General features: G+C 50.4%; 1 non-coding gene and 1 pseudogene across 1 annotated transcript; both read right to left on the reverse strand.

Moving 5' to 3' along the window:
* Window positions 1–3,147: 3,147 nt before the first annotated feature.
* LOC125411663 (uncharacterized) lies at window positions 3,148–23,090 on the reverse strand (annotated as a pseudogene).
* Window positions 4,516–4,701, reverse strand: LOC125411761 (small Cajal body-specific RNA 16). The gene has a single exon (XR_007235394.2).
* Window positions 23,091–24,431: the final 1,341 nt, after the last annotated feature.

The raw sequence follows: 24,431 nt of genomic DNA on the forward strand, positions 1-24,431 counted from the left end.
TTCCCCACTTACTCTCCGACCTTAGGTTTTGCTAAAGGTCACCTCCCTGGCAGTTCCTGGCTTCTATATCTAGGCCTGAAAACCCCAATTCCCCGTCCCCAGACTCCTGGTTTTCCTCTCCCATACCTTCTCTGACATATTTTCCCATCTTCCCTCAGGGATCGGAAGTTCCCAGAGGGTGTCTGTAGCCTGGTGAGGCCAGCAGTTAGTGTCCAATTAAACTTCATTGGGATCCATCAGGAAGCTCAATTAAATGTGTTTGATACATCAGAGAGGCGTTAACCAGGCTCAGCCACACTTCCGGCATCCTGCCTCTACTTTCCCACTAAACATCCCTTTTCTGGGAATAGCAACCACGCTGGCTCCGTCTCACACTTTCAACGTCAAGTACAGGGTGTTCTTGCTTCGGATGTTTCTGAACCAGCAGTTCTCAAACTTCCTAATGCTGTGACCCTTTAATACTTTAATCCTCGTGTTGCGGTGACCCCAACCATAAAGTTATTTCACTGCTACTTCATAACTGTAATTTTGCTACTGTCATGAATGGTAATGTAAATATTTTTTGAGATAGAGGTTTGCCTAAGGGATTGTGACCCATGGACTGAGAACCACTGTTAACCCTTAGGGCTCAGGGAATTCACACGTTGGTATGCATGCCACAGGATACAGTGGAGCCTTGGAGACACACATTAGCATATACCCTTGCCTCCAGCTGTACAAGCCCAGCCGAGGTCAGCTGTTCCGGGACACAAGCATTTCCCAGGAACTGAGCACAATCGGGACCAACTGATGGATTCCTAAGCAAGGGCCCCTCCCTGCAGCTGCAGCTCCCACATAGCTTTCTCCTCAAAGTCTTGGCTTAAAAGAAACCCCAGGCTTTGTAGGATCAGCTGCTGCAAAGAGAGTCTGGTGTGCAATTGCGCCCTCTAGTGAACGAGACGAGAAGCTAAAAATTCTACTTTGCCAACAATTTCAACTATCTAAGGACTTCTTTTTGCCTGTGGGTCACGGGTTTTTTTTTTTTTCCTCAAGTGCTGTCCACCTTGCTTTTGAGACACTCCCCGCCACACATTAGTCGGGAACTCACCAAGTAGGTTACACCAGAGGCCAGTGTACTCTAGGGACTTGCCTGCCTGTCACGTGCCACCATGTCCAGGTTTTTTACTTGGGTTGTAGTATCAGAGGTCCTCAGTTGCCAACTCAGCTATCTCTCAGCACTAAGGCCTTCTTGACCACAGATTTCATGGGCCGGCCTTAATCCTCATAGAATCCAGAGATGGCCACAGAGATTCAGGTCTGTCCAGGATAGGTCGAGACCTCATCTCAAGCATACCTGTGTCGTCTGGTGTCAACTAGTCAGTGGCTAGGCATGCCCAAGGTTGGGGGAGCCATGGGAGAGATAGAAGGGAGCAGGGGGTGGCTGAGAACTCTTCCAGCTGGGTAAAATGTTCCAACTTCCGTGGAATCTGTATTCCCTGAGCTTCAACGGCAGCCAGCAGGCTAGTCACGGGAGCCTTCTGCCCTGTAGTCAATGACATCAGCAGAGGAAGAGGCCATCTCAGTGCAGCCTTTTAGCCGGAATAGGACCAGATGAAGGTGCTTCTGGGAGGGTTTGGCACCACAGTTTAGGCCTCCCTGCCTCGTGACTGCCTCTCCACTAGACACTTCCCTGCTCTGGGCCAACTTCTGCTTAAGGAATCCCCAAGGACACTCAGTGTAGTGATGACACTGGCTGAGGCATGACCACGAGTTTGAGGCCATCTTGGACTACACAGCGTGTTCTTGTCTTAAAGGCTCGTGCCTGTAATCCCAGCAGTGGGGAGGGTGTGGCAGGATGGTGGGGAGTTCAGCCTGGACTAAATCATCCAGAATTGGATAAGAGATCCTGTCAAGAGCGATCGCACTGGCCACCTGAGGACCAGTTGCCCAGACAAGTTCTGGGAGCAGACTGGAGCCACCATGAAGACGCCACACTGTGGGCAGGAAAAACCCTGCACCAGGATGAGTCAGGGACACGCCACCAAAACAGTCTACTCCAGAAAGATCAGTACAAACTATTTTTTCCAGTGAACATTGCATCTTGACACATTAATTTAGGCAGCAGTCTTTTTCTAGAGCTAGCATGTGGCCAACAGAACGCTTTTGTGAGAGCCAAATGCGAATACTGAGGCCATGGGGTCTGCAGCTACTGCAGCTGGCTCGGAAGCACCGGGCTCCTTCATGGGATAGACCCACGGGCACCATCACAGCTCCTCTATCAGGGCTTTCCAGGTACACACAGGGAGGTGACAGGGTTGGCTGGCCCCAGTAGAAGACCCAGGTCTGGGTAGGTCTCAGGAGCTAGCTGGATAATGGGGTGAGACTGCGAACAGGTCCAATGAGCCACATCCAAGGACAACGGAAGCCAAGGGGATAGGCCCGGCACAGCAAGCCGGTCTTCCACACCGTGCAAACAACAGGAGCACAGTATGGCAGACAAGCCACACTGGCTTTGTTCTTGTAAACAACCAAACTCTCCACTGCCAGCAGTGTACCCAGTCTGTGACAAGGTCCCGTAGATGTGCAATTGGGCGAAGTGGGGACAACGGTAGATCTGATCCTGCTGAGGACACTGTACCACAAAAATGACCCCAGATGCCATGACCCCGAGGCTCTCAGGAGAGGGATGGGCTCAGCCCTACAGAAAATACAATGTCCTTTCCACCTACCTGCAAGGTAGGCCAGCAAGAAACACCCATGCACACAGATATATAAACTAAGAAAAAAATTTTTTTTAAAAAGAAAAGAGGCACACCAGTGGGTTTCAGTAACCGCAGGGCACACAGGTGGGCAGATCCCAGAGTAGCCACTGTGCGTCTGCTAACTCCTACGGAGATGAGAGGAACACCTAGAAGGGCGTGGATCCCAGGGACCTTATACCTTACTCCCTATACAACTTTTAGCTGTGTGCTTTGTGCCCCAAACAGTTGGGAACAGGGCCACTTAACACGTGTTGTCCAAACAAACCCACACTGGACAAACTGGGCGGTGGTGGTGCACGCCTTTCAGCTTTTCACCCCAGCACCTGGGAGGCAATGGCAGGTGGATCTTTGAGCACCAGGCCAGTCAGCCACACAGCAAGACACTGTCAGACAAGCAGTCCAAACAGAGTGGCCAAACTCCATTTATTTAGAGCCACCACACAGAGCAGTCAGAGTCAAACCCAACAGGCTCAGGGTCACGCAGTGCACACGCCAATCTTCCAGTCATAAGACCTGAAACAAGAAAGCAGACGCCCGTCAGTCTTCACCCCGCTTCAACCCACCAGCCCACAGGACACCGCCTCACCCCAGGTGGATGTATGAGGTGCCAAGCACGCTTCCACTGGCATATCCTTCCCTAGGCTCAGAAACTGCTGGCACCCAGGGCTGACCTTCCGCTCTTCAGGTTTAACTGTGAGCCCTGTGGGTCAACAGCCACGAGCCGGGCCTCTGGTGACAAAGGACCCTGCGTTTCATTCCAGTTTCAACTTTCCTCCTCCCCTCCAACCCTGTCCTCAGAGCTTGTACTTCCTGTCCCATCTGTACCTCCCTGGCAGGACCACAGTCCTGGTGCGTCCTCACACGTGGTCTCTTTCCTGCTGTCGTACACTATTTATTGACGTCCACTTGGACGTCTGAGGTCTGTGGGACCTCAGACATACTAAGCACATGCTCCACCACCGAGCCACATTCCAGCAAGGCCCACAAGGCCCTAAAAAAGCACGAAGCATGCCTTAACTACGGAAGATTCCTGTCAACACGTTTTTGGAGGTGTGCTAGACCAGGACCTCCAACGTGGTGATCACTAGTCCCATGTGGCTATGTAAAATACAAATTCTAGTCCCTCAACCACACTGTAAAGACAGCCACGGGAGGCCCCTGGTTGCCCGGGAGTCCGGGTGAAATATTTCTATCGTCAGAATTTGTCTGGTCGTACTGTGTCTTATACAGTAATGTCTGAACTCACAAATGTCTGTTTAAACTCAACACAGGGCGGAGCATGTACCCAGTAAGTAGAGTACTTGCCTAGCATGTAAAAAGCCTTGGGTTTGATAACCAGCACATGAACCAGATGTGGTAGAGGGTGCCTGTAACCCAACAATCCGGGTGTGAAGGAGGGTGGATCAGAAGTTTAAAGGCTATCCTTGGCTATATAACGAGTTCACGGGCAGCCTGGGTTAAATGAGACCCTATCTTAGAGGGTAGTGATGCTATAGCTGGAGAGCTGGCTCAACAGTTAAGAGCACTTGCTGGTTCTACAGAGGACCTGGGTTCAGTTCTACACTGGGGCTCACATCTGTAATTCCACTTCCAGGGGATCTGGTAAGCCTCCTTTAACCTCTGAGGGCGCCGGGCAAACATTCATACATGTTAAAAAGCAAAATCTATAAGGATGGCTGAACAATGGATCACATTTTTATTTTCGAAGGAAACAAACGACATCAAAGTTCTGTGGTGTTCTGAGCTGTACTCGATCCGATAGCGCTAGCAAGGATCCTGTTTGCAGTATCATACATGATCACCAAACTGCTGCTAGGATGCTCACACCTGTTACTGCAAATCCAACACCAGGGAACAGGTTCCTCTGGGAATTTTCTTTAGGTCAAGGTCGGGCTGTCTGGTACAAGGCTGCACCCACCTCGGGCAGATTCAGCCACACAGGAGCCTTTCCCCAGACCGTCCAGTTCAGGACACTGGAGCTGCGGGGTTGACATACCTGGGTCACCCACGCTGAGGTCACCTGAAACTCTCGAAGGAGAAAGGAGTTACTGCGTGATTTCTTTCAATCGCGGGGGGCCGGATAGTTCGCTTTCTAGGTGGGGAAAAAGAGTCATACAACTGAGTTTAAGTGGATGGCCTCGTGTGTGTGTCACACTGGAGACGCCCGGGCACCGTGCATCCCTGCCACCCGCCGCCCATCCCGAGGCCGCCTGCGCGCCCAGCTAGGATCACGCTCCTCCCGGAAGCAGCTTCCGCAGAGGGAGCGGATTCTCGAGCCCCGGGAGCGGTTTCCGGAGCCCCGACTGCAGGGTCCAAGTAGCCTCCACGCCGCCACACAAAGATTAGCTTCCCCTCGATACGAAGCGCGGGTTCCTCTCCCCCGGCGGAAGCAGCTCCCCAAACGCACTTCCGACCGGAAGTGAAGACTTACCATCGAGACTGCCGCTAGAGAGTCGCTCTAGCCTTTGAGTCATCCAAAGACGCCTTAAAGGGGCCGCGCGGTCTTAGAGACCCCAAGGCTGCCAGGCCTCGTCTAGATGGGCACAAGCGGGAGGGACGTCCTACTTGTGGGCACCAGGAGTTGGCCGCTGTCCCTTTACCTCTCCCTCAGCCCTGTGCAGGACATTGGGCCGATGGTACATTTCTAAAAGCTGAAGTTCCCGAGGGGTCAAGTGGCTTTCTCTGAACCATCCCGGGTGTGGCAAACCGGGTCGAATCCCAGCCGGTCCTGCTGCAAACCTGTAACCTTCCATCACAGCATGAACCCATCATTGGGATCAATTGACCGTCCATGAAGTCAGCACCTGATCCGATGACTCCCCCAAAGACGCACCTCTGAACCGGGACTGGATCTGGAAACAAGCCTTCAACAGAGAGCTCCTGGGGGATGTCACTGTGGTCCAGCAAGAGTTTGAGTCTGTGATGTGGCATCTCTGGGCTAAAACCGCAAAACTCCAAAGTAGGCATCCAAGCCCTGCATCCAGCACGGAGGCTTCAATTGTCCAAGGTATTCCCAGGGTTCCAACAGGAAACCCCACCAAGAAATTGATCAATTATCCCAGGGTCAAGTCAGTGCTGTGTAGTTATTTCCCAGAACAAAAACATCCCATCCTAGAGGGAAGCTTGAGAAAGTGCTCCAAGGAGGGGCCTTAAGAAATTAACTCAGGAGCCTCAAGAGGTCCCTGAAACTAACCAGATTCACAAGGCCCCCTCCCTCCCTAAGGCTATGTATGGAGTAGCAGGAACCAGAGAGACAGAGGCGGAGGATCTCTGTGAGTTCGAGGCCAGCCTTGTCTATAGAGCTAGTTTCAGGACAACCAGGGCTACACAGAGAAACTCTGTCTCAAAACCAAACCAAACTACCCTGCCCCATGCTCCCATATGGAGGCACAAACTAGCCCGAGATAAGGGGATTAGACCTGCAGACCTGCAGTGTTAAAGCTCTCCACAGTGCTGGGATTTCAAGTGTGTAGCATCCTATATGGCTGCTGTTGGTTCTTGGTATGAGTCTATCCATCGGATAGTCTTGGAGACACTTGGAAACTATTGTTAGAGGAAGTCCGGGAGGGTTCCAGTACAGCCCACCCCACTTCTCTGCCCTGTTGTTTTAGTTTCGTCTGCTCCTCACTTAGCTTTGGTTGTCTGGTTTTGCTGCCGGAACAACTTTGCTTGGTTATACTCCAGTTATCAGCTTACTTGATAATTAAAAATGTAATTAGGACGAGTTCAGCAGCACAAACAGGTTTGGGAACAGTGACTTTCGGCGGCTGGCATTGGCCTCTTTGTGATGGGAGTGGAAGTTGGGTCAACAGGAGAGGAGTCTCCAAGTCTCCTGTGTCCCTTTGGGTAAAAACACACCAGTCAGTGAGCTCCACCTGAGGCACGGGCTTTCGCACCCTGTGTTGCCTAGGCTGGCTCAGATCCCCTGGGCTGAAACGATTCTCCTGTCTGAACCTCCCAGGTCACGGGCTACAGGTGCCCTGTGATGGTGATATGTGGATCAGCTGAGCTGTTTCTGTCTCTTGGAGGCAGAGAAGGACAGTTCCCAAAGTTAGCAGGGCCGGGCAAGCAGAAGGGAGAAAGCCGCGGAACACGAGGTGCATTCCACGGCCACGTGTGCCCCCTGGTGGTGCCTCTGAGAAGTGCAGCCTGTCAGGCCGTACCTTTTGAGGTCAGAAATGGACCAGACCTAGGTCCTGGCCCATGACCCTCTTCCCTCCTACTTTCCCCCTTTCAGCCTCATGAGGAAAAAAAAAAAAACCTCAAAACCCGGCTCACCACATCTCACAGCAATGCATTAAATAACCCACAGAGAGGAGTGTGAGAAAGAAGAGTGTGTGGAGTGTCTCAGCTTAGAAAGAGAGGGAAATGTTTGACAACACCCAGCTGCTGGGTTTGAAAGTGGAGGAACGAGCCACAGAGCAAGGAGCACTGGGAGCTCAGAGAGGCTAAAAGAGGCGACCAGAGGGCAACCAACACCTGCTTGATCACAACTAGCTACAAGAGAGTTGGCAAGTCGAGCCTGCTAACTGGGGGCTCTGTCCAGGTGAGGTCAGGCTAGAGTTACCCCAAAAGCAATGACAAGAGAGTGGCCTTAAAATATCCTGACGGGGCCAGCGGGACTCCCAAGAAAAGAGCCCTAAGTGCCAGGGTAGACCAACCAAAGCACTATCAGGGGAGCTGACATAGGAACCGTGTGTTGGTTAGGGTTCTCAGAGGGACAGAGAAGAGAATGGCTCTCTATGTATCAAAAAGGGCTCGATTACAGTGGCCTATAGGCTGTGGTCCAGCTGGTCCCACAATGGCTATTTCCCGATGGAAAGGCCAAGAGTTCAACGGTTCAATCCATGAGGCTGGATATCTATCTCAGCTGGTCGTCAGCACACACCGGAATCCTGACGACGCAGGTTCTAACACCGGCACAGGAAGGCCTTGGTGGCAGGATAGATGAACTTGCCAGGGAGAAGGAGGGCAAGCAGGCAAAAATCAAAAGCTTCCTTCGTCCACGTCATTTTATGTGGGCTGCCACCAGGTGTGGCCCAGGGTTAGGGTGGGTCTTCTCACCTCAAATGGTCTAATCAAAAAAGAAAAAAAAGAAAAAAATCCCTCACAGGTGCAGCCGGCTGCTTGGGTTTTAGCTGACTTCAGCTGCAGTCCAGTTGGCAGCTAGGAAAAGGCATCCTGTTCAGGTGTGCCCATGAGCAGTGGAAAGGCTGGAGAGTTTGCATAGGAGTTTGAGGGATTTAGGTTGGTGGTGTGGCTCACGCGCAAGGTTGTGGGTTCATTCCTAAACCCTGCAGAAATGAGTTCCTATTTCCAGAAGGGGAGGGGCTGCTGCGGTTGTCTGTGTCTCTACTGCAGATGCAGGGTGCGCAGGGGAAGCTGCGGGGTGCCCCTGTCTGCGCACTATTCACAAGAATTTAGTTCGCGAGCTTCGGGCAAGGGGCTGGAGGTTGAGGAAACACACATAGAGACAGACAGACACACAGACCTCCAATCACTGGTACAAAGCCCTTCTTTAATAGCACCATGGAGGCTTAAATACCCAGCAGTCAATGGCCAACAGGTGAAAAATCCCATCCTCTGATCCTCTAGGCAAGGCACAGCTTTTAGTAACTTCAATTAGAAGGTTCTAGCAGGGAAGAGCAGCTGAAGGCCAGGACTCCAATTGGTCCCAACAGAGCTTTCAAAAGCCCTTACCAGGTCCAGTCTCTTTTTCTCTCTCTGCCTCTATCTTGAAGATCAGATGTAAGCTCTTAGCGACTGCTCTAGCGCCAGGCCTGCTTGCCAGCCACGGTGCTCCATGCCATGATGGTCAAAGCCCGCAATTAAATGTTTACATGTTGCCTTGGTCATAGCGGTAGAAGAGTAGCTAAGACACAGCACACACCGCCATGCCCCGTCTTTTACATGGGTGTTAGGGACTTGAACTCAGGTCTTCATGCTTGCCTCTGGCCTCCACTTGCATGTGTACACAAATGCATGAATACCCACATGTGTGTACATCATTTATCACATCCTCATTTATGCCCCCAGCATGCTAAAGCCTGCATGGGCAGCCCGTTTATGGCGATTCTCCTGTCGTTCCTATCCTGGGCAGTCGTAGATGCTTGTGTTATTGTCATACCCAAGGTTCCACAGTCTTCCTTTATGCTGTCTATTCAGCATGTTTTGGGTCTTCCTCTTTGCCTTATTCTGATGGGGAATCTTTGCCAACCAATTATCTTTAAGAGGTGGGGCCAAGTTAGGGTGTGGCTTTCTGGGACCCCGGAGGGGCGGGGCACAGCCCAGGTGCTCTCTCTATGTAGTTCCCTCGCAGCACAGCTGAGCTTGGACTTCTCGTTCCTGTTTCGTGAGTTTTCCCCTTATAATAAATAAAAATATAATTGTTTTATCTTGTAGCTAGCCTGGTTATTTCCCGAATCGAGCTAAGGTCTACATTATCCCATACACTCTGTCAAGCAGTGCTGTCTTTGGGTGTCTGCCGTTGTTCATTCTCATAACGTGACCGAAGTATCTCAAGTGCCCTACCCATATCCTGTAGTTTACTTTCTTCTGTAGATGGAGATGTTTCCTGATGTCACCGTTGCATAGCCCATCTCTTTGTGAGACGCCTAGAATCCCGCTGAGACACGCCATCCCAAACACATTCAGCCGCTGTTCTGAGGAGCGTTTCATAAATGCTCTATTCGTTCTATAAAGATACCCTTGCATCAGTCAAAGTCTGTGGAGAGCTAAGTGATACGTTTAAGACAATCGTAGGACTGTTGCAGTCTCTCACCACAACAGCCCTGGAGGATGAGGAGAGAGGCGTGCAGACGGGTAGCGTGCTAATCAATAACTTGCGTTTTGCTGACGAGACAGCACCTGCTTGCTGAAAGTCCAAATAAGCTGCAGGCCATGGTAGACAAAGTGGTGGAAGTCAGTGAAACCCTTGTGTGAAAGTAAACATCGGGAAGACTGAGATACAGCCCACGGGAAGGGCACACAAGGATTTCAACACTGTAGTAGACAATCAGAACGTGTGTGTACACGTACATGCAAATGCCTTCTCTAGGGCATAGTGGCACGCACCTATAACCCCAGGTACTTGGAAGACTGAGGTTAGAGAATTGTGTGTACATGCACATGCAAATGCCTTCTGTAGGGCGTGGTGGCACGCACCTATAACCCCAGGTACTTGGAAGGCTGAGAGTAAGCCAGCATGCCCAGCTTTTGTTGTGCTTGTGGGGGTTTTCACTGGTTAGTTTAAGACCAAGCAGCCCTGGAATCCAGAGAGCTGCCTGCCTTTGCCTCCTGAGCTCTGAGAGTAAGGTGTGCACCACCATGCTTAGCCAAGAAACTTCTTAAAATTGCACTCTATTATTTTGTGTGTGCCTGAGTGCATGTTCACGTGTGTGGGTGCACAGATGTGTTCAGGTGCATATGGAGGCTGGAGGACAGTCTTGGATGTTCTTCAGATGCTACCAGCCTGGTTTGACACAGGGCCTCTTATTGCCCTGGATGTCACTAAGTAGACTGAGCTTGCCGGGGAGCCCCAGGGATCCTCCGGTTTCCACCTCACCAGCACTGAGGTTGAAAGTGCAGAGTGCACACCTCGGCCTGATGTGTTGCGCGCGCCTTAAATCCCCCTTATTCAGGAGGCAGAGGCAAGTGGATCTCTGAAGTTCCAGGCCAGCCTGTCTCACAAGACAAAATTAAATAAAATAACACGTGCCCCTGTAGTATGTGGGGCTGGCTTGTTGGGGTATCTGTCCCGCCCGGTACCCCTCAGCCGGCATGCCCCAAAGAGAAATCACACACAAGACTCCATAAGGTTATAAACTGATTGGCCCATTAGGTCAGGCTTCTTGTTAACTCTTATAAATTATATTAACCCATTATTCTCATCTATGTTAGCCATAATGGCTCCGTACCTTTTTCAGCTAGGCAAGTTACATGCTGCCTCTTCAGTGATCTGCGCAGGAGTCGCTGAGAGAGAGCTTCTGCTTCCAGAATACTCCCAGTCTCTTTGCTCCACCCCTACTTCCTGTCTGGCTTTCCTGCCTATACTGCCTGCCTGGCCAATCAGCGTTTTATTAAAATATGATTGACAGAATACAGATAATTCTCCCGCACCATTTCCCTCTTTTTTTTTTTTAAAACAAAGGAAAATACCCATAATCCATTTGTTGGGAATGTGGGCGTAGTATTTCAGGCTACTTCCTGCTGGTTGGGGGCGCTGATAGTCTTAAGGGGACCTAAAGAAAATTTAGAGTTATAGTCAAGTCCTGACTGAAGTATCCTGGGAGTCTTGATCATCTCAGGCAGCAGTCTTGAATCAGTTCTGGATGTAGAACTCTGTCATCTGGGCCATCTGTTCCTGTCGATTTCTCAGGTGGCCTCCCTTGGTCAAAGATGATTTTTCTTAACTCTGAATAAATCCATAGCCTCTCATTTTCTGTGGAAACAAAAGCAGAATCTCTTCTCCAAAGTAACATACCTTTTGACTTCAGTTTTGAAGCCAAGGTATTTTCAAAATGTCTATCTTGGGTTAATTCAGCAGCATTTATAAACAAAAGTCTTTTAGCAGCTGTTGCTCCTTCCTCAGCATTCAAACAATTCAAAGAGAGCATAATAACATACGTTATCAAGATTCTCTGTGTATTTTCCATCTTTATTTTAACCTCTATTTCTTTTACTTTTACTTTGAGACAGGTTCTCTGTATATCTTTGTCCTGGAATAACACTGTAGACCAGGCTGTCCTTGAACTCACAGAGATCCTTCTGTCTCTGCCTCCCCAGTACTGGGCTCAAAGGTGTTTGCTACCACACCTTGAACTCACAGAGATCCACGTGTCTCTGCTTCCCCAGTGCTAGGATTAAAGGTGTGTACTACCATACCTTGAACTCACAGAAGTTAACTACTTCTGTCCCTTAAAGTCTCAGAGGTCAACGTACCTCTGCCTCCCAGGCATTGGGATTAAAGGTGTGTTCTACCACACCCAACTACTCTCTTTCTTCCCTTTTTACCCTAAGAACTTTAACCTTTAACCTGCATGTATTTTTAACACATAGTAAACCATTTAGAGGTTTTTTTCCTCTTTGAATCTCTCTTTTTCTGACTACATGAGCCTTTAATTTACTAAGCAATATGGAGAGCCGTGGCTTTGACGGCTAGATCCATTTCATTTCTTAGCTCTCCAGTCTCATGGCTGAGATACCAGCCAGAGCTGTGTTCACTGCCACAACTCTATGGCGTTTCAAGGTCCTTGCTAGCAAGCAAGCTGCAGCATTCTGCTCACAGACCACACTCAGTCGGACTGCCTGCCTGAAAGACTCAGAGTTTGCTCTGGCAGGACAGCCCAGATAACCGGCACTTCAAAACAGCACAGCTTTTTTCCTGCTACGACCGAAAAGCATGCGCTCAGCTCTCCACCAACAGCATCCAAGTGTTTCGTGGCAGGACCTCCCAATGAGCTGCAAGGTTTTGCAGCCAAGGCTGAGTCAAGAAGCCTCTCCTAGATGAGAGCACTTGCCCGCCTCTAGCAAGCAGAGCAGAACCGAAAAACTGCTGCCACCAAGAAAACATACCCCACTCTACTCTTTCCCAAACTCTCCCAGGCCTTCCGTGGACTCACCTATCCACGTCTGGGCGCCATATGTAGTATGTGGGGCTGGCTTGTTGGGGTATCTGTCCCGCCCGGTACCCCTCAGCCGGCATGCCCCAAAGAGAAATCACACACAAGACTCCATAAGGTTATAAACTGATTGGCCCATTAGGTCAGGCTTCTTGTTAACTCTTATAAATTATATTAACCCATTATTCTCATCTATGTTAGCCATAATGGCTCCGTACCTTTTTCAGCTAGGCAAGTTACATGCTGCCTCTTCAGTGATCTGCGCAGGAGTCGCTGAGAGAGAGCTTCTGCTTCCAGAATACTCCCAGTCTCTTTGCTCCACCCCTACTTCCTGTCTGGCTTTCCTGCCTATACTGCCTGCCTGGCCAATCAGCGTTTTATTAAAATATGATTGACAGAATACAGATAATTCTCCCGCACCAGTGCCCCCCTTCTCGCGCGTGTGTGTGCATGTGCGTGAGCACAGGTATGTGAGTGGCATGTTGCTCTAGAGGACGCCAACTTTCTCTTCATCCAGTGCGTGTTCAGGGATTGAGCTCAGGTCCTTGTGCCTCAGCTGGCTGAGCTCTCTCTTCAGACCCAAATGATGGTTTAAAATTTTTATTTGTGTGTGTGTGTGTGTGTGTGTGTGTGTGTGTGTGTCTGCGCATGTGCACACAGGTCCCACGAAACCCAGAAGGCACATTACAGTCTTCTGGAAGAATAGCTCCAGGCGGTTATGAGCTGTCACTTGGGTGCTGACAACTGAACCGAGGTCTTCCACAAGAGCTGCTGAGTCAGCTGTTCCGCTCCCAAATGATCAGGTTTGTTCTTAGACATTTGCCTGGAATGAGAAATTGATTTTATCTGGAGCATGATTCTGAAGAATGCGCACAGGGGTCGGAGTCCAGAAATCACACCAAGAAGCATGTTGAGGAAACCGTTCTTTATCTTTTCCTCCCTTCTCCCCAGACAGGGTTTCTCTGGGTAGCCCTGGCTGTCCTGGAACTTGCTCTGTACACCAGGCTAGCCTCAAACTCACAGAGATTCACCTGCCTCTGCCACTACAGTGCTGGATTTAAAGGTGCGTGCCACCATCAAATGGTTCTTAAATGAAGCCGAGGCCCTCTGTTTTAGTTTCTTGGATTTTCCATGGGTGTGTGGGGAAAATACCCCAGCAGGTACTATACCCGGTTAGCATGTCTACACTGGGTCAGCATGTTTACACTGAGACAACATGTCTATACCATGTCAGCGTGTGTACCCCATGTCAACATGTCTCTACCGGGTCAGCGTGTCTACACTGGGCCACCATAACGTGTGGTGTCATTCACTCTCCTCCTTCTGCGTCACAGACATGACTCCCTTCCCTCCTGACGATTTACTGACAAATGTCTGATGTTGTTATGACGGAGAGTCGGCAGCAGGCCGTAGAGGCTTGTACAGTTGCTGGGGCAACTGCGATATCCATCACCCTTATCGCGTCGGTCAGCACAGTAAATGCTCAAAGCCGGGCTCCGCTCCTTCAGGAGCTTGGGGATACCTGGCAGAGGGGCTGGGGATGTGTCCATTCTGCTCCTGCACCTCTGTGAGCACTGCACCTTGTAACCCACCTGGGTCCAAGCGTGCCTTCTCAGTGACCGAAACGGCAGCCTTCCGAAGTCTTTCTGCAGTCTGTCCCTGTGTCCTTCCCTGGTGACAGCGGCGTGTGCCGGAAGAGTACCTGCCCCGCTCCTGCAAACCTTGCTGAGTGGGAATGGAATGTTTGATGGTTTGATGGGTTAGCTGGAGATGGTGATAGGTCGGGTATATTACTGAAAGTTTTAGGGTCAAAGCCTGGGCCCTGGTGGCCCTAACTAGGCTAACCCACCCATCCTCCATATGCAATTCAAAATACCATGGTGTAACGTAGAGAAAGGGGAAGCGTGCAGTGTGGCCATGCTGGGGAGACGGGCAAACAAAGAGGTCAAGCAGCCCCAGTGCTAGCAAGTTCATCTTTTATTCATTTATTTATTCATTTATTTATTACGTATACAATATTCTGCCTGCAGGCCAGAAGAGGGCACCAGACCTCATTACAGATGGTTGTGAGCCACCATGTGGTTGCTAGGAATTGAACTCAGGACCTTTGGAAGAGCAGGCAATGTTCTTGACTGCTGAGCCATCTCTCCAGCTCCTAGCAAGCTCATCTTGAGGGTCCTGACATGAGGGTTAGATTTATATAAAGGCCAAGGGGTTGGGGGATGGCTCATGGGGTGGGAGCACTTCCTGTGTGAGTAGGAGGACCTGGTCTGAATCCCCGGACCTCACATAGAAGGCAGGATCGGCAGTGTTGAGTCTGCAATCCCAGCGCGATGTGGGAGAGAAACAGGATCCATACCACTTGGTCACCAGCTAACTCCAGGTTCAGTGAGAGACCCTGCCTCGAGGGAAGTCAGAGAGTGACAGAGCAGGACCACAGGGTCCTCCTCCGGTCTCTGAATGCATGGATAAGGACACATGCAATGAATAAACAAATAAGAGGTAGGAGCAGTGTTGAACCAAGTGGTCCTGGTCAGGGTGTGGCCCTGTCTGTCTTTTCTGTCTCAGCTGAAGTCTTTCGGCAAGGTGGGCTGAGCTGTCAGATCTACATGAAATCTCTCGCTGGGAGACAAGATCCCCCTCTGGCTGGCACTGGGAGCTCTCTCTCTTTATCTCTCTCCCAACCCTGTGAGGCCGTGTGTGTGTGTGTGTGTGCGTGTGTCTGTGTGTCTGTGTGTATGAGTCTGAGTCTGTGTGTATGTCTGTTTATGTGTGCACATGAGTGAGTTCACTGTGTGTGTATGTGTGTGTATGAGTCTCTGTGTGTGTCTATGTCTCTGTTTGTGTGCACGTGTGTGTGTGTGTGTGTGTGTGTGCACTCACACTCTAGCTGATGACAGAGAGGTGCTAATCCTTGGGAGAAGGAAGCCAGAAGGGAGAAGGAAGCCAGAAGGGAGAAGGAAGCCAGAAGGAGGAGGAACCTTTGAGCCCCAGGTCTCTGTAGAAGCAGCACCCAAGCGCTTTCATTCACATAATTCCTTTTCAATAGACTCTAACTTTCCCAACTAAACAATTCCTGTTTGCAAAGAACCTCCAGATCTGTGCCTGGAGCCCCCCATAGGGTTTGTTCAGGTAGGTCCTGGGGGAGCAGAGGGAGGCTAGAGAAGGGAGTCTGGAAGGAAGGGGGCCTGAGCCAAGTCCTAGGGAAAGTGGGAGGGTCTTCCCGGGTAGCAGGAAACCACTGAGGGAGCCCAGCAAGGTGCCCAGGGGTCTGAGAGAGGGAATGAGGATGGGGCTAAGGGCTAGAGACAGTCAGGGCCTAAAGAGCCAGTAGCTTCCATTTGAGAAGGCAGCATGGAGGAATTTTGCTGGACAGAGACATGGTCATTATGTTCTCTTTAAATATTTATAGATTTATCTAGCCATTTATTTTTGAGATAGGGCCTCATTATGTAGTTCTGCCTGTCCTGGAACTATGTAGACCAGACTGGGCTTGAACTCAAAGAACTCTTACCTGCCTCTGCCTACCAAGTGTTGGGATTAAAGGCATGCACCACCACATCCAATTTAGATTTATTTGTTTATATGTATGACATTGTGTGCATGCGTACCACTTATGTGCAGTACCCATGGAGGCCAGAAGAGGGCGCCAGGTCTCCTGGCACTGCAGTAACAGATGATTGTGCACAGTGATGTGGGTGCTGGGCATTGAACCTGGGTCCTCTGGAAAAGCAGCCGGTGCTCTTAACTCCTGAGCCATCTCTCCAGCCCCCATATTAGGTCCTCTTTAGAGAAACCACACTTACTCCTTTGGAAGAATTAACTCAGGGAGGATCTCAGCCAGTCAGAGTCTCACAAACCCTGTCGCTGTTTGTACAAGTGCCCAGGCCTGAGCCAATCAGAGCAAGACATACCTTGGAACCTGATAGGTTCAAGAGAGATCATGTGCCCCAGAAAGGCTGACTGGGAGGAAAGCAAGGACTTTTTCTGCTTTCTCAATCAATGGTTCTCCTGCTCACCTTTTATTGCTGCTTTGGGCAAGAGAAGAAGTGGGTAGCTTTGATTTTTTTTTTTTACAGTCATCCCTAATGGAATAGGCCTGCTAGATAAAATACAGGAAGCTCAATTAAATCTGCATTTCATATAAACAATCATGGGTGGGGTGACATTTGTGTGTGTATTTACATTAATCACGGGTGGGGTGACTTTTGTGTGTATATTTACATCAATTATGGGTGGGGTGACATTTGCGTGTGTGTTTACATTAATCATGGGTGGGGTGACATTTGCGTGTGTGTGTGTTTACATTAATGACGGGTGGGGTGACATTTGTATGTATATTTACATTAGTGCATCGTTAATCTAAAATTGAAACAAACGATTCACATTCCCGTCTCCGTTTTTTGATTTTTTGCAAAGTTGGAGTTACCCATAGGAGAGAGGCTGCCCAGTGGAGGGTCTGGTGGGCTGGTGAGGACCCTAAGAGTGGTGTTTGGTCACAGCTTCCGAAGTTACGATGAAGTCACGGTCATCTTGGCAGAGGAGGGGTCCTAGTCTTTTGTCTTTCCAAGACACAATCTCTCTACCTATCCCTGGCTGTCCAGTCCAGGCTGGCCTCAAACTCACAGAGACCCTCATGCCTCTGCCTCCCAAGTGCTGGGATTCAAGGTGTGCGCCACCACACCCTTCTGTCCTAGTGAGCCTTGGCTGTCACTCAGCAACAACCTAGAGTCACCTGAGAAGGGAGTGCTCAGAGCTGACTGACCATCCGGAGTGGCTACAGGGCAGATGCAGAAGGGCCCAGCCCTCTGTGGGCAGCCCCATTCCCTGGGCAGGTGGTGCTGGGCCAGCTAAGCATGGGTCTCTGAGGAAACCAGCAGGTAGTGTTTCTCCATCATAGATGCTGCACCTTCTGCTATGAGTTCCTTGCTCAGAGGCAATGCTGTGTGTAACAACATGCAGGCCTGCCTTCAGGCCCCTCTCAATAATGAACTGTGACCTAAAGTCTAAGTCAACCTCTGTCTCCTATGTTGCTGCTGGCCGTGGTGTTTGGCACAGTAAGAGAACACAACCAGGAAAGAGACCTTGGCAGATCAGCTCCATGGGGGTGGGGGTGGGGGTGGGGGAGAGAGAGCTAGATGGGGTCTGGCTAATGGGGTGATGCTAAGAGAGGGGGCTTCCAGACCCAGCACCCCAGACCCACCTCTCTCTGCCAGCTCCCTCTCAGAGCTCAGGAGTTAAGGCCTAGCAGAGGCCCCACAGCCTGCTTAGAATGCAAATTAAGTCATAGGCACAAAAGGAGACCTATTCTTGCACACAGCTTTCTCTACTTCAAGAACATCACAATATTTACCCTGAAATCATTCCAGGCTTAGACTGGTTTCAGTTTCATGTTGGCATACGAATGGAACTAATTTGGGAGGTGTCCCCTGAGTCACCTTTGCCCAGCCCCTGAGGGACAGCGGTCACATGGGTCACATGGCGGTCACACGGCGGTACAGCCGTGAGCTCAAGCAGGGCTGAGCAGCAGATAGATGTAGGTAACAGGCTAGGACTCAGGGGCATTCTCACCAGGAGAGCGATGGAAGGAGGCCGGAAGGAGACTCTGCAGACAATGAATCATCTAAGGTTCCATTCTTCTCTCCCCAGAGGCTCCCATTTTTCAGGCTTCAGCAGGGATGTTGGGGACCAGTGCTCAGGCAGACTCAGCGGCCTGAGATCCTGCTGCTGCAGGGGCTGGTGGCAGTCAGTGTGTGATGATGGCACGTCGCCCGTCTACTGTTCTCACTAGGTCTCCTCCTCACAGAAGGAACGGTCAGAAGGAAGAGGGTGATGGAGACCACAGTCCTGGTCCACGCCATTTCCTCTGGCTCCTGGGAGGCCTGTGAGGAAGAGTCCAGTGGAGCCGGGGAGAAGGAGAGCTCCAGAGTCCAGACACGGGTCACTAGAGGTCACCCCACCTGCACCAGGGTTCTCTACCTGAGCACCCAGTAGGAGAGGATGCTACAAGGGGCCACATCAGTATCCTCTGCAGGATAGGGAGGAGGTAAAATGTCACGGAACACCAGTGTCTACTTGGCTCGAACGCTATCCCTGAAGGACGCCTTGCTGATGGGTCTCTGAGAGGAGTTGTTTTTTGTTATTGTTGTTATAAAAAAAATTCCAGAGGTGAGTACTGTGGTAAAGAAAAGAGGTGCACTTAGCCCTCTGTCCCAGAGCTCTGGTATCGACTTGGCTCTGGTAAGGGCCTCATGGGGTACAGGGAGAGATCGCATTGGCAAACAGGAAGCCAGAGGGACACTAGGGTTCCACAATCCCGCCTGTGAGTACATCCTGTGGTCTGAACACCTCCCAGCAGGCATGACCACTTATAACTTCCAACACACAAACCTGTGGAGACACAACCCAGCATGGCAGTCAGCAGGAGTCACGTACGTGTTTGTTAATTGCTACCTTTGGAGGATTCAGGCTCCATGAGGGTTGGGAAGAGGTGTGTGTGTGCATGTGTGTGCATCACGAGCATGTGTGTGCACATGAGTATGTATGTACATGTTTGTGCATCCACGTGTGCATGTGCATGAGCATGTGTGTGCCTGCATGTGTACATATGTGTGTGCATTTGCATGTGCATATGTGTGTGCATGTAAATGAGCTTGTGTATGCATGTGTGTGCATGTGTTTCTACATGTTCATGAGAATGTTTTTGCATATGCATGTCCAGGTGTGTGCATTTGTGTGTGCATGAGCATGTGTATGTATGAATATGTGTATGCACGTGTATGTGCATGTATTTATGTGTGCTTTCATATGTGCATGTGTGTACATTCATGTGAGCATGTATGTGTGCATGCGCGTGAGCATGCATATGTTGCATTGCGTGAACATGTGTGTGCATGTGTATGTGAATGTGTATGCATTCATGTATACATGTGCATGAGCTTGTGTGCACATGTGTTTGTACTGTGCATGAGAATATATGTGCATTTGTGAGTGCATTGCATGAGCATGTGTGTACATGTGTGCATATACTATTGTGCATGTGTGTGCTTGTGCAGGACAAAGGACAGTCTGAGATGTCAGCTTCAGAAACACCATCAACTTTGTTTGAGCAGGGTGCCTCACTGGCCAGGAACTAGGAGCCCCAGGGGCCTGGTTGTCTCTGCCGCCCCAGCACAGGAAAGGCAGGCATGCACCACCATGCTTTTTACTTGGGTTTTAGGGACTGGATTTAATGATTGAGCCCTTGGGGAAAGTTGAAGCATGATTAATAAAAATTCAAGGAACGAAATTGGAGTTCATCCTGAAGATTCAAAAAACAAAGCAGTCAGCCGCTGGCTCTTACCTTGATCAAAATGGCGATCCTGTCTCCAGGAATCTCAGAAGCTGACTGAGAGCTGTCTCCTCCCGGTTTATAATCCTCTCTAGGGCTGGGATTAAAGGCATGCACCACTGGCGTTAAAGACATGCACCACCCAGTTTCTATGGCAACTTGTGTGGCTACTGGGATTAAGGTGTGTGTTATTGTGGCCTGGTCTGTAAGGCTGGCCAGTGTGGCTGTTTTACTCTGAACTTCAGGCAAGCTTTATTTATTAAAATATAAATAAAGATTTTATTTTTCTTTTATGTGTGTCTGTGTACTACGTGTGTGGTTAGTGTCTGCGGAGACAAGAAGAGGGTGTTGGATCCCCTGGAACTGGAGTAATAGATTGTTGTGAGCTGCTATGTGGCTGTTGGGAACTAAACCAGGGTCCTCTGTAAAAGCAGCCAGTGCTCTGAACCGGAGTCATCTCTCCAGCTTTCGGTCTCGGTGGCTTAGACTGTCCCCGAGGCTAGCTACCACTGCCACCCATCAGATAGCCTGTGAGAGGTCCTCCGCAGGGACAGGACAGCTTAGCCTCAGGGCCATCAATCTCCACACTGAAGGGACCTCTTAATCACAGCCGTGAGACAGCCTGACAAAGCCTTTGGTCGTGGGTGAGCAGAGACACAATTGCAGCCTTAGCCCTGAGACGCCGACGGTGACTACACCGGAGCAGGGTTCAAGTGCAGCTCTCAGAGGCTGCGTGCTACGGGGCCATCACTGTTCCTCACCCTGCCACTTTTAGCTCCCGCGCTCTTGGGAGGCGGAAGGTGAAAGTGGGTAACAGAGAGGGATCCTTCCCATGTCTCTGCATCCCCCACCCGCTTCCTGTCAAGCCGCGATGGTCCTAGACCCCAGTTTGCGCTGTAATTACCCCTTCCTTGTGCTGGAGCCTTGCTTCAGCCTGGAAGGGGATGATTGATCCTCAACACTGCTCTCGGCGTGAGTGTGGGAATCCAAAGCCCTGGCAAGTGGCGGAATGTTCATCTCTAAAGCTTCCCTCAGGACCGGGAGACGGAGAGGAAGAAATGGGATGGAGGAGATGAAAGGCGTTTCCCCCCCAAATTGGAACCACGCTTCAGATGAGAATAATGTGTCTTGGAGGCTGCGATAAGATAGAAGAGAAAATTGCTGGAGACGTGTTCAGGGCTGCTCCTGGCGCTTATCTTCCTATGCCCCTGTCAATCCGAGACGGTGTTTGCTGCTGATGAGAAAGCTGGGAATACGGAACAAAGGCTGCCTTAGAAACATGGGCTCAGAGAACGTTAGCCCATTTTTTAAAACGGTTAATTTCATGGCTTCCATACGTATACGGTTGTTTTCCGATTCTGAGAGGCAGCTGGAGGGAGGAAACAGAGTGTGGCCGCCAATTAGCGCCACGTCTTGCTGGCTTGCCCAATTGCTGTCTTTTGTTGAAGTCTAAACACATTTTCCAAGCCACTTGACTTCTAGGATGCTGTGTGTTTCATTGGACTGCAACGTTCTTGCAACATCAGCAATTCCAGAGACCCTCGTGTGGTGGCAGAGGGAGGCGGCGTGGTCACGACAGCGGGCATGGTGCTCGGCCAGGCAGCTCCAACTGCATCTTCCTGGCTTTCGGCAAAAGATGTCACCAACTGTGACAAGCATGCATGGGTTAAAGTCCTAATCGCCAGTATCCTTGAATTGTGACCTCATTTAGAAATAGGGGCTTATTTAATCTTTAGTTCTGTGTGTGCTCATGAGTGTGTGCATGTGAATATAGGTGCTTGAGGCACTGGATGATCCTGGAGCTGGAGTTGCGGGGTTGTGAGCTGCCCGCCATGGGTGCTGGAACTGACCTCAGGTCCTCTGCTATGAGCTCGTAACCACTGAGCCATCTCTCCAGCCCTGGAAGTAGAGCCTAGTCTTTCCTTTTTGTTATTTATTTATTTATTTATTATTTTTAATTTTTATTTATTTATTTTTTGGTTTTTCGAGACAGGGTTTTGTGTGTAACAGTTCTAGCTGTCCTGGAACGAGTTCTTGTAGACCAGGCTGGCTTCGAACTCACAGTGCCTCCTGAGTGCTGGGATTAAAGGCGTGTGCCACCACCACTGCCACCCGCAGCAGCTTGGAAGTGGAGCCTTTACAGAGGTGATCAAATGAAGAGGAAGTCTCATTCAATAACTGGCATTCTTAGCAAGTGGGGATGTGATGGGTTTGGGGAGATGGCTCAGTCAGTAAGACGCTGACCTGAGTTCAATTCCCAGAACCCATAGAAAAAAGACAACAGCCTTGTACATCTTCAATCTCAGCAGGAGGGAGATGGGGACAAGCGGGCCTCCAAGGCAGCCGGGCCAGGCCAGGACCCGTGAGAGAGCCACATGTGAAACTACACGCACACAAAAGAGAGGCAGTGTGGACAGACACTGGGGCACACTGAAGAGACAGGTGAAGATAGTCATCTGCAAGCCACGAAGACAGAGAGACCTTGGCTCACCCACTGCCCTCAAAAGGAACCAGTCCTGCCCAGAATCCTGAGAAAATGAGAATCCATTGTTTAAACTCAATCATGAGACTTGCCTGACAAGCATAGGACACTAAAACAGTCACTGGAAAAGCTGCAAACCCAGGGCAAACCAGAGCGCTCCCTGGTGAACCGGAGAGTCCACTGAACTTCCAGTGCACAGGTGAGGCATGGGTGACCCTAAAGCAGCCGCACTGGACAGTCTCCACCCAGCACGAATGATGGTGTCCTCACAGCCTCACAGATGGAGACCCCTTCAGCTAGCGTTCTAAAGCCTATACCCTCTAGTGCCTCCTAAGAGAGATCTTCCTCCACATCAGTTAGGGCAGAATTACATACAAATGGCCGGGACTCATAGTTGGAGACTTGGGCGAAGGTCCAGTGCTCTCCCTTCTGTGAAGGAATGCCAGCAGCCTCCCGGTCCATGCTGACGGGTTTCACAAGCAGGCGCAGCTGATCTGGAGATCGACAGTGATTGGCCCACAGGATCTCACACTCTCCGGGTGTGCCAGCATCTCCTCGTGTCCCTTTACACCCACAGCCAGGTAAAGCGGGAGCAGCCCTCCCTCTGGTGCTGGTCACTGAGTCCGGGTTCTCCCACCCAGGTATGCTGGACATCACACACATCTTTGGCCAGCACATCCTTGACTACCTAAAGTTACCACCCGGAGAGCATTTCCTTGACTCACTAAAAGCATGGACTAGTGGAGCTGAGAAAGCCTGGGTTTCTAGAATATTCTTTTACACTTAGAGCAGTGGTCTGAACCCTGTCCCTTGGGAGCTAGCCAGAAGGGATGGATTTTCTGAGGCAGCCACTGCCAGCGAGGACGTCCCACTCAGATGAAAAGCTCAGCCGTATTTTTATACTTCACACCTGCCATGTCTTCACAGCTGGTGAACAGTTATCCTCCTGTGCTGAGGGATGTCAGGGGTCTGGGAATTGGCCCAGGAAAGCATCCTGTATGGATTAGGGACTTTGTCATCTTTCCAGGATGGGCGAAGACAGAGCTCCACAGGGGTTTAAAGGTACATGTTCTTCCAAGGCAGGAGTAAAGCAGCCCTGTGTGGAAGTCCCCAAATGGATTTGCTTGGTTGTGACTAAGGCTGAGTGGCAGGGAATCCACAGCGGGGCTCAGATCAAGGCTGGGCTGGAGAACATCACAAGAAATGATAGGATCCCAAGAGATGAGAGCTTTGGCTTTGAGGGCGGGGGGATAGAATTGTGTTTCTTTTTCTTTTTCTTTTTGGTTTTTCGAGACAGGGTTTCCTCTGTAGCTTTGGAGCCTGTCCTGGAACTAGCTCTTGTAGACCAGGCTGGTCTCAAACTCACAGAGATCCGCCTGCCTCTACCTCCTGAGTGCTGGGATTAAAGGTGTGCGCTACCACCGTCCAGCTTAGAATTGTGTTTCTTATTCAAAAGGTACATCTGCTGGTGAGATGGCTCTACTTGGTGGTAGGACCAACTCCTGAAAGTTGCCCTCTACACACACACACACACACACATACACACACACATGCACCACTAAATAAATGTAAAAATTATAAAGAACAAAGTACGTCCAGTTCTGACCCCTGGTTCCCGAGAGTGAGACTTTATTTGGAGAAGCTCTACACAGATGGAATGAGTCAAGCTAAGGAGAGGTAGCTTAGTGAGGGCTTCTGTTGCTGCGATGAAACACCATGACCAAAAGCAAGTTGGGGAGGAGAGGGTTTCTTTGGCTTGCACTTCCACATCCCTGTTCATCCTCAAAGGAAGTCAGGAGAGGAGCTCAAGCAGAACAGGAATCTGGAAGCAGGAACTGATGCAGAGGCCATGGAGGGTGCTGCTTACTGGCTTGTTCAGCCTGCTCTGTTATAGAACCCAGGACCACCAGCCCAGGGACGGCACCACCCACAATGAGCTGGGCCCTCCCCCGCCAATCACTAATTAAGAAAATGCCTACAGGCTTGTCTATAGCCTGATCTTAAGGAGGCATTTTTCTCAACTGAGCTCCTTCCTTTCAGATGACTGTAGCTGTGTCCAGATGACATAGAACTCGCCAGGACAGGAGGCCATGTGTCCAAGTGGGTGGGCTCCAACCAGACGTCACGGGCATCCACCAAGAAGAAACAGACACATGTGGATTCGTATGTGATGACAGTATGAGACCAAGGCACCTACAAGAAGACCTAGGATTGCCACCAGTGCTAGAAACTCAGCACACCCCCACCACCGCGTCCAG

The sequence above is a fragment of the Myodes glareolus genome, chromosome 9, assembly GCF_982192425.1.
Source record: "Myodes glareolus chromosome 9, mMyoGla1.1, whole genome shotgun sequence".
NCBI classification, from domain to species: domain Eukaryota; kingdom Metazoa; phylum Chordata; class Mammalia; order Rodentia; family Cricetidae; genus Myodes; species Myodes glareolus.